The sequence below is a fragment of the Pongo abelii genome, chromosome 14, assembly GCF_028885655.2.
Source record: "Pongo abelii isolate AG06213 chromosome 14, NHGRI_mPonAbe1-v2.0_pri, whole genome shotgun sequence".
In the NCBI taxonomy this organism is placed as follows: Eukaryota; Metazoa; Chordata; class Mammalia; order Primates; family Hominidae; genus Pongo; species Pongo abelii.
This window is the reverse complement of record NC_071999.2, coordinates 25,802,953-25,816,041: the sequence shown is the minus strand read 5'-3', so window position 1 is coordinate 25,816,041 and position 13,089 is coordinate 25,802,953. Positions and strand designations below refer to the sequence as shown.

The following is a 13,089-nucleotide window of genomic DNA, read 5'->3' as shown; positions in this document are numbered from 1 at the left end:
GCATCCAGCAACAAACTGGCATATTATAGTGACACTGTGTTAGCATTAGTTAAAAATTATCCTAGGCCGGGCGCAGTGGCTTATGCCTGTAATCCCAGCACTTTGGGAGGCCAAGGCGGGCAGATCACGAGGTCAGGAGATTGAGACCATCCTGGCTAACACGGTGAAATCCTGTCTCTACTAAAAATACAAAAAATTAGCTGGGCGTGGTGGCGGGCGCGTGTAGTCCCAGCTACTTGGGAGGCTAAGGCAGAAGAATGGCGTGAACCTGGGAGGCGGAGCTTGCAGTGAGCCCACATTGCACCACTGCACTCCAGCCTGGGCGACAGAGCGAGACTCTGTCCCAAAAAAAAAAAAAAATTACTCTAATTTGCCTGGGTGTGGTGGCTCATGCCTGTAATCCTAGCACTTTGGGAGGCCGAGGTGGGCAGATTGCCTGAGCTTAGGAGTTCGAAACCAGCCCAGGTAACATGGTGAAACCCTGTCTCTACTAAAATACAAAAAAAAAAAATTAGCTGGGCGTGGTGGCACATGCCTGTAGTCTCAGCTACTGGGGAGGCTGAGGCAGGAGAATCATTTGAACCTGGGAGGTGGCAGTTGCAGTGAGCCGAAATCACACCACTGCACTCCAGCTTGGGCGACAGAGCAAGACTCTGTCTCAAAAAAAAAAAAAAAAAAAACACCGAAAAATATTATTCTAATTTACCCGAGAGAGGGGATGAGGGATGTATTATATGTATTAATCCATTCTCACATTGCTACAAATAAATACCTGAGACTGGGTAATTTATAAGGAAAAGAGGTTTAATTGGCTCATGGTTTTTGCAGGCTGTACAGGAAGCATAGCACTGGCATCTGCTCAGCTTCTGGGAAGGCCTCAGGAAGTTTACAATCATGGCAGAAGGCAAAGGGGGAGAGTGGTGTCTCACATGATGGCAGCAGGAGCAAGAGAGAGAGAGGGTAGGTGCCACATACTTTTAAACAACCAGATCTTACAACAGCACCAACGGGGTCACTGCACCAACTATTGTGTCAACAGCACCAACGGGGATAGTGTTAAACCATGAGAATCCACCCCAGTGATCCAATCCCCTCCTACCAGGCCCTACCTCCAATGTTGCGGATTACAATTTGACATGAGATTTGGGGCAAGACACATATCTAGAGTATGTCAGGGGATTTATATAATCTATACACATTGGTTACCTATCCATCTTTTTGAGTAGGTGTGTGCTGCAGACTTATTGGGGACATAATCAGATATACCTGATTTGCTGCAGTATACTCAAGGTGTATTAGTTGAGAAAGGTTGCTGCTACTGGAGACTGGTTTCTATTCAGACTAATTTCTATTAAGTCTAATTATGTAGAAGTGATATATATTTCATATTAAGTATAATTTTCTATCTGTAGCAAACTGTTTTTAGAAAAAAACTGCCAAAAATTGTGCTGAATTTATTCAGACACTCCAAAGAGCAAACACACTTTTGTTTTTTAGCATAAAGAAAACTATTTCAATCCCAATTAAAATAGTTGTACAATAATTTGCTTTTTGTATTTATATTGTGATAACTACAAATTTTTAATAATTGATATAATGTATATTTATGTGTTATCTTTTTATTAAGTGCCTACTACGTGCTACCACATGGTCTAAGCAATGGATATAACAGTAAATAAAGTAGACCAGAATCCTTGCTCTCATGGAGCCTGTATTCGAAATAGCCTTTTAGATGTGTATTTGCTAACCAATTCATCATTATATCTGGCTGTCCTGTCAAACATCTCATTATTAAGCAAAATAGTTCTCAAGCCTATCAAATTGCTTTGAGTTGTGAGCAGAGAGACTGAGCATAAAAGATGAAAAGATTGAGACATTCTGATGCATATACAACTAATACTGAGGCTATACTGGGATCCTCATTTCTAATTTCCAGAGGGAGGCTCCTTCCCTGAAACATTCATGAGAAAAAGGTGCCTTTTGTGTTTTTGTAGGGCTCTTGCATTCTTCCTCACCTTTGATGATGTGGCAACCTACACCTATTTGTTGTGCATCAGCAAGCTTTCCTGGAGGCTAAAGAAACAAGATGACCAGGCAGAATAGAGGAGTGCTTTAGGGGTTCATGGCAGCCAGCAGACAGACCTGGGTGTTTGGTGCTTGCTAGTTTGGGAGGTGGTGATAAAAGAGAAGGAGTGGGAATGACACCCACTGCTTTAATAAAATGAGCCATCTGTCGGGGTGGGGATGACATTCAGAAACAGAGTACAGGAGGGGTGGTAGCTGCTTCATGCAGTGAGGAGTGCATGGGTGATGAGTTTCATTTGATGTGACTGTAGAATATCCAAGTGGAGATGAACAGTGTTGGGCCAGTGGGTCCACAGCCCAGGAGACAGAGCAAGGTGGAAGCTCTGTAGATTTGGGAGTCATTAGTCTAGTGAAGGTACTAACTGTGGGAATGGGCAGCAGGGAACAGGGAGAGTTTGCTGTGTAGGATGAGGGGAAATAGAGGAGATTACCCAGAGGTGTGTCCGTCAAAGGGCACAGACTGGGCCAGCCAGTGTGGTTGGCATGATGTTCTCATTGGAACAAACTTTTCTCAAGTACCAGCAAAACCCAAAATTTTAAACATCATTTTCTTTTCAGTTTCTACGGCTACAATCACAACAGTATAATGCTCTGCTCTTTTCTATTATTTTAGGGTTACATTGGCTGTATAGTGGCTTGAAACATCACTTATAGAACATTTGTTTTGGATGTGTGTTCTGAGTTCCAAGTAACGGAATAATGAATGAACTTTTAGCATATAACTTATGTGTAATTTGAGGGCTTCCCATGTTAAAATTGCTTGATTTCTAGAGTAGATTCTTAAGCTGACACTGCTGTTACCATGATTATGTATGCAAAGGAAAGTAACCACTGTACCAGCTTGGAGATGGAGTGCAGCTAGTGGCGAACCCTGTTGTTTACATAGTGTGCTCATCCGGATTAACTTTCAAACACGCCTCTTAACCATGTGGAAAGATGAGAATAGGGAGATGAAATCAATATAATGGAAGAGTGCAGAGAGATTTTGAGAGTGCTGTTACATTTACTATATGGAGTTTTTTTTTTTAATAGTCTCAAAAAGAAGAAAAATTTAAAACCTACCATGAGAAAATGGCATTGTTATGCACAATTTTGGTGTTAATGCTTTAATATATTATTACTACTAGAGTTTCTTTTCTTTTCTGTTCTCTGATTCCCTTGATAGTCAATTTTTGTTTGGTTGGTTTTTTTTGAGACAGAGTCTCGCTCTGTTGCCCAAGCTGGAGTGCAGTGGAGTGATCCCAGCTTACTGCAACCTCCACCTCCCGGGTTCAAGCAATTCTCATGCCTCAGCCTCCCCAGTAGCTGGGATTACAGGCATGCACCACCATCCTGATAATTTTTGTGTTTTTGGTAGAGATGTGGTTTCGCCATATTGTCCAGGCTGGTCTTGAACTCCTGGCCTCAAGTTATCCGCCCACCTTGGCCTCCCGAAGTGCTGGAATTACAGGCGTGACCCACTGCATCCTGCCGATAGTCAATTTTTAAGAGCTTCTTTGTTCGATATATAGAGCATACACATATATACATATACACACACACACATATAATATATGAAGATAGGTGACATTTAAATACTCAAGCATATTAACAATTGTGTGTGTATATATATGACAGGGTCTTGCTCCATCACTTAGGCTGGAGTGCATTGGCACGATTATGGCTCATTGCAGCCTTAACCTCAAGGCTCAAGTGACCCTCCTGTCTCGGCTTCCCGGGTAGCTAAGACTACAGGCACTCATCACCACACCCCACTCCCAGCTTTTTTTTTTTTTTTTGGTAGAGATGAGGTTTCACTATGTTTCGCAGGCTAGATTTAAACTCCTGGCCTCAAGTTGTCCTCCTACCTCAGTTTCTCAAATGTTTTTATGTTTTTAATTTTAACTGTATATCTTAAAGCTGTTCATGGGTGACTTTACAATTTTATTTCAGTTGTTAATATAAAAGTGTAGCACCACGTATTGACCTCATGTAGCATCAAGTATATAATGATTTTACTTTAAAAGCTTTAATTTTAGAATAGTTGATAAGACATGAAGATAAGAAAATAATTATCCATTAAGTAATTTCTGTCATCTAGATTAAAATGTCAATCAGATTGTTCCCATTAGTTATTTTTAAACTAAGGTAAGTAACCGTGATCATATGGGGAGTCCTTATAAAGAAATCTTAGGGTTGCTTTGGACCTTGGCTATTTTTATCCCACACTTGTTCAGATGTTGGTTGAAAGAATGGCATAAGTGTCTGTTTTTAAATGTATAAACAAATATATTGTCTATTAAACAATAGGACTGGAGCCCCAGGCGGGTTAAATATTTACTGCTGTCTCTCCAGAGTATTCAATTTAAACTATTTGGTAAACATGCTTATTCCTCCTATTCTTTGTTTTTTTCTTCACCCTGGGGAAGAAGTTTCCTCCTATTCTTGTGCCCCAGCTCTCCCGCAAATGGAAAGTCTCTTCCATGAGGTGAAGTTAGTGCCTGGGCTGAGCTAGCTTGGAATATTTGATGTTGCTAAGCAAACATTAGGTTAAAGAAAACAATATTTATTTTTGTTTTTATCTTAAATACGAAGAAAGACCATATGGTGCATATCTAGAAACACCTAAGTGGTTAATTGCATGTTAAATTTCTTTCCTCTTTGCCTGCATAAACAACTGAAAAAATATTTACTTTCTGTGTCATGCTAGATTTATTTATGACTTCGTAACTAAAACACAGAAGTGTTATAAATTGAAACTTTAATCTCATGATTGACTCATTTTCTAAAAATTTATATGGTTTCAGTTTGTGGGACAGCTGCAACTCTAGATTTCAGTGATTTAAAACATGAGGAAATTATGACTACCCAGTTGTTTTTTTAATATAGTCCTTTGAGCCAAATCACCAACTTTCATTTTTGTCTTGGTTTTCATGAATAATGCTGCCCTTTTTTTCTTCTCGGCCTGCAATTTGACAAGCTGGATATAAGGAACTAAAAATCCAGGCTATTAGTAGAAGTTATTCCTTTACCAGGTAAACTTTTGTATCTTAAATGATGCACATGTGTCTTTTAGATTTAGGCTGTTTCTATTTCAGGAAGCCTTTTCTCTGGTGATTTTCTGAGGTAAATCCCGTTCTTATTCACAAGGAATGAGAGCTGGACACAGGGACCATTGTGATGCCTCTTTACCTTTATGCCTTATCACCAACAGGGAGTCAAGGCAGCGTTAGCAATATGAGGAAGGCTCCAGTTGAGTGTTGTTAATTTTTAATTTTAATTGTATGTTGAGTAAGTAATACATATGCATGATTAAAAATTCACAGAGTATCAAAAGCTTTACAATACAGTCTCCCTCCTCCTCAGGTCCCTTTCTCTGGAGGCAGCCTGGGGTACTGTATCTCACACTGATTTGAAGACGAATTACCTCAGTTCAACGTAAATTTAAAGACATAAAATCTGCAGTTCTCAGTCACTTCCTTCTCTTAATATTCTTCTTGCCTTTTCTCATGGATAGAGCAGCTCTAGACTGGACTCACAGTCTTCCCCTAATGAGTGTCCTAGGAAGTATCTGCTATACAACTCTCAAATCCACACAGCATTAGTGAGGTCTTTTCTAAATACAGATTTGAGTATGACGTCTCTTCCCTTAAAACCCTCAATGGCTTCCATTGCTCTTAAGCTAAAGGTCAGAGTCCTTTGCCCACTTGCAAGTTCCTGCGTGGTCTGGTCACCCAAGCTTCCTCCAGCAGGACACACCCTGCTTCCTTTGGCACTGGAGTCTTGGCACTTGTTTCTGCTGCCTGGAGTACTCTCTTTCTGCTCCCTTTGCCTTCTGCTTGAACCATCATTTCTCCAGACCTGGCCAGCCTCTGTTACACAGTCTCCCAGGGCTGGGGTCCTTCCCTTAAGATGGGTCATCCCAGTTTATAATGTATTGATGCCATTTGATTCATTTCTATCTTCCCAACTGGAGTGAACCTCAAAGAAGAGCATGGCTCATTTCTGATTTGTTTATTGTTTTCCCAGGGCCCTGAACAGTTAGTTACTTATCATAGTATGTACCCAATAAATATTTATTGAGAAATGTTTTTACATTTTTATTGAGATATAATGTACATAAAGTGCACAAATCTTAATTTATAGCTCCATGAACTTCTGGAAATATGTTTGCCTGTGGAACCACCACGCAGATCAAAATATATACATCTGCAGTTATCCAGAAGGCTCTTGCGACCCCCTTTCAAGTTAACCACTAGTTTTGCCTGTTTTGAACTTCATGTAGGTGGCATCATGCAGAAATCCTCTTTTGTGTCTAATGACTTTTATACAACATGTTTGTGAGATCCACTGTCTTGTTGCATGTTTTAGTAATCTGTTCCTTTTCATTGCTTTGTGGTATTTTCTTTTCCAGTATGCCACAACTTATTTATCTATTCCACTATTGATGGACATTTGAGTTATTTCCAGTTTGGGGCTTTTATGAATAAAGTTCCTATGAATACTCCTGTATGTGGTTTTTGGTGGACATAAACATTCATTTTTGCTGAGTGAAATGGGGAACACTTTTGTTTTATTTTGCTATTGCCAGTTTTTCAAAGTGATCATCATGAGTTACATTCCAACCAGCAATATTTAGATATTTGCTTCATCCTCTCCAGTTATAATTAAAAGGATGTTATCAATCCTTTTTACTTCAGCCATTCTGGAGCATGGAGAATGATCTCACTGTGGTTTTAATTTGCACTTGTCTCATGACACCCACTCATACTGGGTGCTTCTTCATATGTTTAGAGGCCACTTGAATGTCCTCTTTGTGTAAGTTTTCTCTAATCTGGATGAAATAGGAGGGTTTCAAACAGAGGACTGACAGATGGAATGTGGGATGTAAGAGAAAGAAGTGAGTTGAAAATTACTGCAAGGGTTTTGATCTGAGCGCCCAAAGGATGGCATTGCCATTAAGATGGAGAAGATGGCCAGACATCCTGGCTCACACCTGTAATCCTAGCACTTTGGGAGGCCAAGATGAGAGGATTGCTTGAGCCCAGGCATTCAAGACCAGCCTGGGCAACGTAGACTAAAAAATTATCTGGGCATGGTGGCATGCACCTGTAGTCCCAGCTACTTGGGAAGCTGAGGTGGGAGGATCACTTGAGTCCAGGAAGTCAAGGCTTCAAGGCAATGAGCTGTGATTGCACCAGTGCATTCTAGCCTGGGCAAGACCCTGCCTCAAAAAATAAAGATGGGGAAGACTATGAAGACTATGGGAAATGTAGGTCTTAAGGGAGAGCAGAAGATCAGGAAATACTAAGTTTAAGACGTCTACTAAACAAACCAGAAAAGATGTCACATAGGCAGTTGGTACAAGTTCAGAGGGCTGGTCTGTGCTGGTGATACCCATTTGGAGTCATCCCCACACAGATTGTATCAAAAAGCCAAGGAACTGGGTGAGATCAACCCCAAGAGTAAGTATAAATGGGAACAATCTGTCTAAAAGATGAGCCTTGGGGCATTCCAACATTTAGAGGGCTGGACAGTGAGGAGGAACCAAAAAAAAAAAAAGGTGAATTGAGAGGGAGACACCAATGAGGCAGGAGGAAAAAGAGGGTAATGTCTTGGAACCAACTGAAGAAAATGTTTCAAGGCAGAGTGAGTGAGTGATTGTATCAAATGGTACCTTTAGGGTAGAAGAGCTGAGAACTGAGCAACAATTATTGGATTTAGCAAGGTGAAGGTCGTTATTGACCTGGATAAGAACATTATCAGTTGAGTGGTTGGTGGGACAAAGGCTAAATGGAGTGGGTATCAAGAAAAGTGAGAGAGAGGAATTGGAGGCAGTGAGTAGAGGCACTTCTGGTGTTTTCCTGCAAGAGGAGAAAAATTGGACTTGGAGGAGATGTACGGATAAAGGGAGGTTGTTTTTGTTTTTTTGCTGGACTGATTGATCTCATTTGGATTTTTAATGAGGTGAATAATAGGTGTAAGTGAATGGGAAAGATCTATTAAGACTGAAAATCCAGTGATGAGGGGAGAATAGACAAGGGGAAGGGATTTTTGCACGGGTGGAAGGGTTAGCCCGAAGAGCCCGAGAGCACAGCCTAACCGTCTTTAGGGTGTGTGAACAAAGATGCAAGCAGTGGGTAGATGGAGTTGTGGAAGTCCTCTTCCGGGGCTTTGCTCAGTCAATCGGAAGCAGGGCACCAGCTGAGCATGCAAATGGGGCAGTGCTGCTGGCATTTGAGGAGAGAGGAGCAGGTATAGAGGAGAGTGGGAGAGATGGCAGAGTGGAGATGTGAGTTATGATTGCAGGCCAAGTTAAGGGCCCAAGTGGGGTTAGCGCCACTGGTTTGAAAAGAGAGCTGTGGGGATGGTTGTGTGCTTTTCCTGGCCATACTCGGTGCCTAGCTTTCACCAGGGCTGTGGTTTTGCCAAGTGAATGTAGAGTATAGCCCAAGAGCAGGCCATGGACCTGAGGGTTATTCAGAGCAACTATGACAACTGACTGTGGGATTTAACAAGGCAGAGGACAGTGAGCATATGAGGGAGCTCTGGCCTGGTGAACATTTGGAAGTGGATTGTGAGGTCCCAGTGGGATTGGAGATAGGGTACTAGAGAGTTAGCTGAAAAGACAGGGTGTGATGGTTGAGCAAAGAAATGCTTGGAATGGATATTATGAAGGGGTTCCAGTTACAGTAATGGCAAGGCCTAGATTGTAACCATGGAGTGAGAGGCTGAGTTAGGGCCAAGAACATCATCACAAAAGAAGAGAAGGTCAAAGAGTCAAGAGGCCAGAGCATTAGTTACCTATTGTTGCTGTAACAAATTACCACAAACTTGGTGGCTTAATATAGCAAAAATGTATTTTCTGAGAATTCTGGAGAAGACCACAGTGAGTGTTAAGGGGCTGAATGAAGATGTGAACAGGGCTGACTTCTTCCAGAGGCCCCTAAGAGCATCCAGTCCCTGCCTCTTCCCACTCCATGAGGCAGATGGTGTGCCCTGGCTCTGGGCCACAGGCTGCATTCTCTGCTTCCCTCATCACATTGCCTTCCCCCTCCTTCTACTTCTTGCTTTTCTTTTATAAGGACCCTTGTGGTTCTTACTAGGGCCTACTCAGATAATTCAGGATAACCTTCTCACCTCAGGATCTTTAACTTAATCACATCTGCAAAGTCCATTTTTTTTTCCAAATAAGGTGACATTCACAGGTTCTAGGGATAGGATGTGGACATCTTTGGAGGAGAGGGCATTATTCTTTCTGCCACACAGAACATTTGAAAGATTCGCTGTGGGGGCATTGCTGTCATCAGAATTCTAACAGGAGTAGGATTGGTGAGAGTGAAGTAAAACAGAAGTAAGAAATCTTCAAGGAGTGAGTGAGAAGGACGGACTCTCCTGCTAGTGACTGCAGTAGTGAAGGGTAAAGAGGATTGTGGTCCACTGTCAGCAAAATCAGAGTTGGAGTGTTCTGAAGGAGAAGGAACTGGCAGTGAAAACCAGAGCCAACACCTACTTGCCTTCAGACCCAGTCTTATGCAGGATTTGGGGAGAAACCAGCCGTGTCATGAAAAAGTTGCAAGGGAAGTATGATTCTTAGCAGAGACCTGGGTCTCTTTTAGAATAAAAAGGTGAAAGGAACCTTCAAAGAAGGCAGAGGAAAATACAGGTGGTTTTGCTGATGACTGGATTTTAGAAAGCTCAGCAGAAGAAAAGGGAGGAAAAAGAAGAGGACAGAAAGTGGATACAGAAAGACAGCCAGGAGAGCAGTGCTGCCATAGTCATGGGTATCCACAGGGTTAAAGGTCTCAAGACTGATCGCAGTGGAACTGCTAGTGCGGGTAGAGGGGAGGGTGGGAATTCCCAGCAGAGCACGAGGGAGTAGGATAAGGAAAGCCCCAAACCCGGCAGGCGGGAGAAACTGAGGGTCAATGAGAAGGGCATGGAAAGTGAGATCTGTTTTTATGTTAGCTTGCAAAATAGAAGTACAGTATTTCTTTCTCTTTATTTGTTCCTGATACTCTGAGTAATGCAGAGGCCAGGATGGCCGTTCAGTTTTGTGCTGAAGCTAAGAAGCTTTGTGTAGCTTTCCAAACTTTGGAGTAATGCTATGGGGCCAGAATAGAGTGAGGATTAAGGCATTTACCTAAGGTGTTCCAGGCGGAATTAGTACACACATGGCCTGACATTTGGACTGGAGCTCTTTCTGTTACTCTGTTTTACTGTCATGAAGTAAATTCCAGATAGAGTAAACATTTAAATGGAAAAACATAAGCCATTAAAAAAGGCTTCTATAGACAGATAGCTCTTTTTCATTTAGAGAAGGATGGTAAATTTAAAAGAAATGGAAGAAATCACAAATGCAAAGAGTAGTAGATTTGAACTTCTTTCATAAAACATGATGAATAAAATCTACTGGCAAACAAACTGGTTTTTTTAAATTATAACATCTATGACATATGGTTCACATTTTGCTGCATAAAGAGCTCATACAAATAAAACAATGACAACAGAAGAACAATTTTTTAAAAATCCCAACATTGGCCAGGTGCAGTGGCTCACGCCTGTAATCCCAGCACTTTGGGAAGGCAAGGTGGGCAGATTGCTTGAGCCCAGGAGTTCAAGACCAGCCTGGGCAACATGGCGAGACCGTGTCTCTACAAAAAATAAACTTAGCTGGGCATGTTGTTGCATGCCTATAGTCCCAGATACTTGGGAGGCTGAGGTAGGAGGATTGCTTCACTGAGACAGATAATTTTATATTTGTTCATAAAAGGATAAATTTGTTTGAAAGGAGGGACCAAGAACCTGAAGAGTTTACATATCCCTTAAGCCAATAATGTAACATTTAAGAATTTGTTCTAAAGGAATAAATAGAAATCCAATAAAGCCTGGTGACCTGATGATCATAACAAGTACAAAAACATTGGAAAGAATCCAACATTCAAGGAATGGCTAGATAAACTAGTGCACGTCATGTGGTTGTCACTGGGCCTGCTCACTAGTAATCCAGCTCTCCTATCTCTGTCCCATGGTAGAACTGCACTTCCATGCCGTTTGCAGTTATTTGTGGCCTTGTGACTTAATATGACCAGAGAAATGTGAGCAGAAGTGATGTGTATCATTCCTAGGCTGTGGCCTTCGAGAGCTACTATACAGTTGTCCACATCTCCTGCCCTTGGTTCAGCAGTCAGTGACATTCCAGTTGGTGGAGGTCCTGAGAACATGGATTCCTAAATACTGATAGTGCGAGATGGGCCCACTGACCTGTGATGACATGTTGTATGCTCAAGGAGCAAACACAGAGATTTTAGGGTTCATGTGATCACGTCGTAACATAGCATAGCCTAATATGGCCCATATGAAATAATATGCAGTCATTAATGTTTAGAAAGAATTCATAAATAAGTTTAGTGAAAAACTGACAGGAAAGTGTACATAGTGTGATTTTGTCTTTTGAAAATAGACTGAAGAAAACTTTGAAACATTAGCAAATATTGATCACACACGTGGATTAAGGGTGGGAGTTTCCTTCTTTTTTATATTTTTCACAGTATTCCATTTTTTCTCTAATGAGCATGTATTCCTTCTAAAATCAGAAGAGGAAACACACAAACATATGCACACCCACCCTCCTCCAGCTGACTCCCAGTGGTATGGCCATTCAGTTCTCTGTGAACCATTAAAGAGGCCACGCTCATGGAAATGATAGTAATCATAGGGACCCTTTTTTACCTGGAGAGTGCAGCTGAGGTGGAGGATCAGGACTAAACTTAACTTGGGCTCAGAGTAGAAATTTCCCGTCATCATGGCTTTAGTTCTAGATACAAAATCCATTTCCCTAGAGCCTAAATTCTTTCCCTCTCCTTTAAATGATCTTGGAGGTAGAGAATGCAAACTCACTTGCCTCAAAAAAGCTACATCCTAAAAGAGATATTCTTGGAGGTAGTAACTAGACTTTTCACAGTGCTGAGCAATCGTTCACTGCAGGGCACTCCCTGGAAGTGCTATGGTAGAGGACACGAGAGAAAGACAAAGTGTGTTCTTTGCCTGGATAAAACATACATAAATCAATAAATGAAAATGAATGAAATTCTAACCCCCAATAGGATGGTGTGAGGAGGTGGGACCTTTGGGAGATCATTAGGGTGTGAAGATAGAGCCCTCATGAAGGGATTAGTGCCTTAGAAGAAGAGAGAGGAGAAGCATGTGCACTCCTGCTGTGCTCTCTCTCTCTCTCTGTCTTCTCTCTCTCTCTCCCTCTCTCTGTCTCTCGCTCTTGCTCTCTCTCCCCCCACCCTACCATGTGAGGATGCAGCAAGCAGACTGCCATCTCCACACCAGAAGCAGGCCCTCATCAGACACTGGATCTGCTGGGGCCTGGATCCTTGCACTTCCCAGCCTCCAGAACTATGAGAAATAACTTCTATTGTCTAAGCCACCCAGTCTATGGTATTTTGTTATAGCAGCCCGAACTAAGATGTGTAGTTTAAACTTTGTACATTTTTGTTCATCAGACATTTTCCTAAGACCTTTACCACTGTGTGTCAGACACAACGTGTGGATACTTTGCACTGAGCAATCTGCTTGCCACTTACCTGGACGTCAAGCTGTGGCCTTCCCATCACCCCTGGTTTGTCTCCCATGTGTGACTTCTGCTCCTAGTTGAAGTTAGTATTCACATTCACTCTGCTTGCTCTGAAATCTTGCCCCAGACCGTCCTCGTGTTCAAGATTGTGTACTCCTTTTTCGTTACTATAGAAGGTCTGCATAACTCTATGCACTTGACTACTTTCGCCTTAAAATAAGTCCATGACAGTGTACTGCTGGGCCAAAAGGTAAGCAAAGTTTATGTTCCCAGACACATTGCAAAGTTGTGCAATAGATTAGGTAGTTTTCTCTTGACAACCCTCACTGCTGATTTTAATTTTTGCCAATCTGATGCTCCACAAATGCTAACTTATTTGTGCTTGCTATTCTTGTATTACTAGTAAAATCACTCTTTCCTTATTTTTTTTTTTTTACCAA

At 41.7% G+C, this 13,089-nt stretch overlaps 1 protein-coding gene across 3 annotated transcripts in view; it reads left to right on the top strand.

The window, feature by feature from the left end:
• Window positions 1-13,089, top strand: part of MIPEP (mitochondrial intermediate peptidase) — a 159,506-nt gene that overhangs the window by 90,045 nt on the left and 56,372 nt on the right. Inside the window, exon 17 of one of the 3 annotated variants that reach the window (XR_008512497.2) lies at window positions 829-960. The gene's annotated coding sequence lies outside the window, so the exon portion shown is untranslated. 3 annotated transcript variants of the gene reach the window in all.